The sequence below is a fragment of the Dipteris shenzhenensis genome, chromosome 5, assembly GCF_047967505.1.
Source record: "Dipteris shenzhenensis isolate YYH24624 ecotype China chromosome 5, Dip_SZ_1.0, whole genome shotgun sequence".
In the NCBI taxonomy this organism is placed as follows: domain Eukaryota; kingdom Viridiplantae; phylum Streptophyta; class Polypodiopsida; order Gleicheniales; family Dipteridaceae; genus Dipteris; species Dipteris shenzhenensis.
Window position 1 is genome coordinate 3,808,527 of NC_141600.1, and position 6,000 is coordinate 3,814,526.

Below are 6,000 nucleotides of genomic sequence, written 5' to 3' on the forward strand. Positions count from 1 at the left end.
AAGCTAAAAAGGAAGCAACTACAAAGTCAAAAACTGCCAATCTACTTTCAATTGATGAGCCTCCACAAGATGAGGCCTCCTATGAAGACTATGCTTTTTAAGCACTTTTTTGTTTATCATCACTTGGTCAAATTTTGAGGTTCTCTACCTAGAGTAGTACTCCAAAAAGAATATCATATGTTATGTCTTTTGTAAATCACCTCTGGTCACCATATGATGTAAACCATGTGATATATGTTTTGTCTATCCCATTTCTGTGAACCTCACACCCTTGGGAAACCCTTGCTAGCATGAGATCCTAGCCATAGATTTATCCTTGACCACCATGAGATGGCATGAGAAACTATGAGACTAGATGTATCCTTGACACTGCAAGAGGCAACCCCTTGAGGGAGGGTATGTTGGGATAAGTATGATCAAGGGCTTGCTCTATGGTGCATATGTGCATCTAGGGGAGTCACATGTGTGTTTGTGTGTGTTGTAAAGGCACATCAAGTGCTATGATGTGTCTAGTGTGTGACCTAAGTGATGATGTAAGACAAAGGCAATCCCACTGATGTAGGGATTGATTCCCACTGATGTAGGGGCTGATTGCCACTTATGTAGGGAAGGTATTACCTTCTCCCCCTTTCTATTGGGATAAGTATGATAAGGGCTTGTTCTATGGTGCATATGTGCATCTAGGGGAGTCACATGTGTGTTTGTGTGTGTTGTAAAGGCACATTAAGTGCTATGATGTGTCTAATGTGTGACCTAAGTGATGATGTAAGACAAAGGCAATCCCACTGATGTAGGGGCTGATTGCCACTTATATAGGAAAGGTATAACCTTCTACCCCTTTCTATAAGAGAGAGTCCTCTCTCTCACAATCATAATAGAGATCTATAATCTTTCTTTCATTGTGCTCTCACACCTCTTGCAAGATGCATCTATTCTATCCTACGGGATTCTACATTAATGAAGTGTCTATTTTGTAAGATGGGCATTGATCACCATGTTGATCAAGCCATCACACACACACACACACACTAACTCTCTCTCTCTCTCTCTCTTGCTCTCTCTCGCTCTCTCTTGTGTATTGCAACGCTCTCTGTCTCTTGCTCTCTCCTGTGTATTGCAAGCTTATGGAAGGTAGTATAAAATACAATATAAAAATCCAAATGCTTTGTAATTAGGCTTCCTTGTTCGTTTTAGAGTTGTTGCTAGACTTTAACAACTTATGGATTTGAGAAGAATGTTTGGACTTGTGGTTTTTCCAATGATGAAGCCTTCGCAATGTAGCATTGAAAGAATTCTTGAGTTGAAGTGGAGTAGCAAAAACTCGTTTGGTCCTGTTAGCACCATGCTTTTTATCAATGAGTACTTTTATTAAAGTAAATTTGCTTGAGCATTAATGAAGTGTCTATTTTGTAAGATGGGCATTGATCACCATGTTGATCAAGCCATCAAAACACACACACATACACACACATAAACTCTCTCTTGCTCTCTCTCTCTCTTGCTCTCTCTTGCTCTCTGTCCCTCTCTCTTGTGTGTTGTAATGCTCTCTGTCTCTTGCTCTCTCCTGTGCATTGCAAGCTTATGGAAGGTAGTATAAAATACAATATATTACTAATCTTAAGGTCAACCTAATCTTGGGTATTACAAGCTTTTAGGTCGTATAAAATTGCAATTTATATGTTATGTGTAGATTTAGTTTCTTCACACAAACATCCATGTGATATATTACATATTATTCTCTCTCTCACTCTCTCTCTCTCTCTCTCTCTCTCTCTCTCTCTCTATGTGACAAAATATGAAGAGGGGAGAGGAGAAGAGTGGAGATGAGGAGAGAGGGCACAGTTAGAGTGTACACCACAAATGACACATATGATCACATGATGTTGAGCATAGTTTCTCAACACCTTCCCTCAAAATCAACATCATTAAGTAGGCCTTCCCTTAAGATGATTCTGGGGACTCGAAGAAGGACTGAGCATTAAATTCCATCACACCCCTTTAATGGGAATGTCCTTCCGGGGTCCTTCCTCTCCATCAAACCAAGAGCTTGACAAAATATGACGAGGGGAGAGGAGAAGAGTGGAGGTGAGGAGAGAGGGCATAGCTAAAGTGTAAACCACAAATGACACATATGATCACATGATGTTGAGAATGGTTTCTCAACACCCTTCCTCAAAATCAACATCATGAAGTAGGCCTTCCCTCAAGATGATGATTCTAGGGACTTGAAGAAGGACTGAGCATGAAATTCCATCACACCCCTTTAATGGGAATGTCCTTCCTCTCCATTAAACCAAGAGCTTGTTAGTGCTTCTCGAAAAGCTCTTTACTCGAGTGGTTTGGTAATCATGTATGCAACATTCTCTTTGCTATCACAATGTTGCAGTGTGATTTCACTAAGTAATGCTCTTTCTCTAATGAAGTGCTCTCTAACGTCAATGTGCTTTGTCTTGGAGTCATATACAAGATTCTTGGCCAATGCTTGAGCCGATTGATTATTATAGTATATTGTTGTTGGCTTTGATTCATGAAAGTAGTCTGTTTCTGACATTAGTCTTCTGAGCATATAGCTGAAAACATGCACTTGGAGTGAGTGCCCTATATTCTGCTTTAGTTGAAGACAAAGAGACAGTGGGCTATTTGTTTGAGAACCATGAAATAGTACCTTGACCAAGGAAAAATGCATATCCTTGTGTCGATCTCTTGGTCTGATAATCCCCTGCATAGTCACTATCAGAGTATCCATGCAACCTTGGATGACTTCCTCTGTATTCTATTGTAAACTGTCTTGTAACTTTGATGTATCTCAAGGCTCTTTGCTTGCATTCCAGTGAGACTGTTTTGGATTTGACATAAACTGTGCAAGTGAGCTTACTATATAACAAATATCTAGATGTGTGATAGTCACATATATAAGTGATTCGATGAGCTAGTCATTGACTATAGGATTTTTTGAATCTTTTGTAAGTTTCAAACTTTGTTTCATGGGAGTGGCTGCAATCTTGCAATCTACCATATGAAACTTCTTCAGGAGACTGTCAACATATTTGAGGTGACTCATGAAGGTGCTATTTGAATCTCTCCAGAACTCAATTCAAAGACAATAGTTCATAAGTCATGTCGAATTCTGTTAGAAAGTCTTGTTTCAACCTTTAGATGAAGCTATCATTGCTTTCGGTCACAATCAGATCATCGACATACAAAAATGCAATAGTAATGTCTTTCCCTTGAACTTTATAGTAGGAGAGTATAATCTGCATTGGATTTCATGTATCCCAGGTTAGCAAAATACTTGTCGACTTTGCTGTAACTTCTAGGTGCTTGCTTTAAGCCATATAGACTTTTCTTGAGATGGCAAATTTGATTCTCTTTTCTTGGTTCAACATAACTTGCTAGTTGTTGCATGTAGACTTTCTCATCTAGTTAACCATCAAGAAAACCATTCTTGACATCGAGCTGGTACACATTCCATCTGATGAGTGTCGCTAGTGATATCAAGAACCATATGGAATCCATCTTTGCTATTGGAGTATAAGTCTCATCATAGTCTTGACCATATTGCTGTGCAAATCCTTTTGCAACTAGTCTCGCTTTGTATCTTTCAATGCTTCCATCTGGATTGTACTTTAATTTGTATACCCATTTGTTTGCTATGGCTGTTGAGAGATTACACTCAACATCATGTGTTTACATGTGCATAGCACTAACACATATAGAGTGCTATAAAAGAAAGTGTTAGATGCCCTATTCCTAACCCTAAGCCTAAATGGGTTTGTATATATTCTACATTTTCAACTAAATCTAATGTACAGTTAGTCATTTGTGGTGTGCTCTGTAGGATGTGCCCTCTCTCCTCATCTCCACTCTTCTCCTCTCCCCTCTTCATATTTTTCATGATATCAGAGCATGGTTCTGCCTTTCGTTGAGGTGCCATCCTTCTAGTCAGAGATTAAGAGTGATTGAGAGATGAACTGTTATCTCTTTTCCATTGAGAGAATTTCCATCCATTGGTGAGAGAATTCCGTCCATGAGAGTTGAAGATTTCTGTTCACTTATTTTGTGAGAGATCTAGTTCTTGAGAGAGAGAGAATACTCTAAGAGAGAGATATAGGGAGAGATCATACATTTCATGAGAGACTTATCAGAGTTCTATTGAGGGAGAGTCTCTATTCTTTCTGTGAGAATTGAGAGAGGACCTTTGTAGAGAGAAAGAGTAAGATTGCAATTGCTCCAACTCACTTAACCTGCAAGTAACAGCTCAACTTGCTTCAACTTCTACAACTCTTAAGCATTGATATACTTAGGCAAATAATGTGAGGCTTCCACTTCTATTGAAGAGCTTCCATCTCAGACATCCCACTGACTCCTATCTATAGCGCCTTTGTAGCACATCAATGAGCAAGCCATCGCTCCTCCTACAGGACTCCTTCAACAACTACGATAGCTCCAACAACCAAAGACTCCACGACTCAGGCCTTCATATGCCTTCATCCACCACCTCTAGCCTTGCTTCATCAATGGATTCTTCAATGAGCAAGCCCTTCTCTACTTAAGGCTCAACCTCTACAACCCGACTAGCTTTTTGTCATGCATCAACCGGCCTCCAATGGGCTCTACACTCTACATCGGTCGACCCGTCATATAGCCTCACAACCGACATACATAAGCTCCTCCACAAAGCTCCTATAAAGACTCGGTTCCAAGAGGCGGCCTCACAGTCAACAGATGCTCGGACTATCTCCATGCGAGTGCCAATGCTTCAAACTCCAGCCACGTCCATTGACTCGTAGCTCAGGCACAATGTCCAACAGATACACAACGTTGCTAGCTCCCTTCAATCGGCTCTCCATGCATGACGAGCCCACTGCCTCTCTAGTCTTGGCAATAGACAACTTTGCATCGACTCGCCATCCACGACACCATGGCTCCAATGCCTATTTATTCTACTCACTCGACTCCCTACATCTCTAGCTCTCTTACAAAGCAGATCTGAACACGCCCTTGACGATGGACGTCCATCTCCACTAATCTCAAAACCCATCTCCAAGCTTCTCAAACCTTAAGAGACGACACATGGCAGATAGATTCTAACCAGGGTTCATTGTTAACCTTGGTTAGCACAGTGGTTAGTTTTATCCCATGGCAGATAAGCCCTTTGGTTAGGTTATGTTTACCTTGGGTGTGGATGATGGTCAAGTTTTTATCACATCACCTTGGTTCACCTAACCATGGTTACTTTAACAAAACCTCACCTGCCATGTGGTAGCTACCTGCCATGTCAGCCTACACAGTCATGAGCCACATCAACATTGACAACTTAGCAGCCACGTAGGTTCTGCCACATCATCTACTAGCTGTCACTGCTAGGTCATCATGCCAGATCATTAGTGCCCAGTCATCAGTCCACCTCTCTCTCTCTCTCTCTCCTTTTGTGTGTGTGTGTATATATATATATATATATATATATAGAGTGTGTGTATGTGTGTGTATCTATAAATATAAACACACACACACACACACACACACACACATGTTGCAAGAGCGAGCATCTTCATTCAAGCATTGCACAAGGTTGGGTTGATAGTTCGTAAGCAATGTGCACCGAGCACTTGTAAGTTAACCATTGGGGAGTGAGCAAACTAGAGCATCCACAGAAGGAGGTATGACACAAATAGGGCCACCAATAGAGCTTCCCTTTGAAAGGAATACTACCCTATCATGCAAACCTTTGAGTGAGGTCATACATTAACATGGACATCCATGGAGCTCCACTTTGAAAGGAATGTTGTCTTGCCATGCAAGCCTTTGAATGAGGTCAACAAAAACTAAATAAGTATGCCATGCATAGGTGAAGATGAGGGTGGAGATGAGGATGTTCAAAAGCCCAAAGGGAAAAACGAGGAGAAAACTCTTCCATAAAAATCTTGTCTCCTTTACTAACGTCTATATGGCATCCATACAAAGTAACTAGATAAAGGCTAGCTTAGCGTATCTCAAATA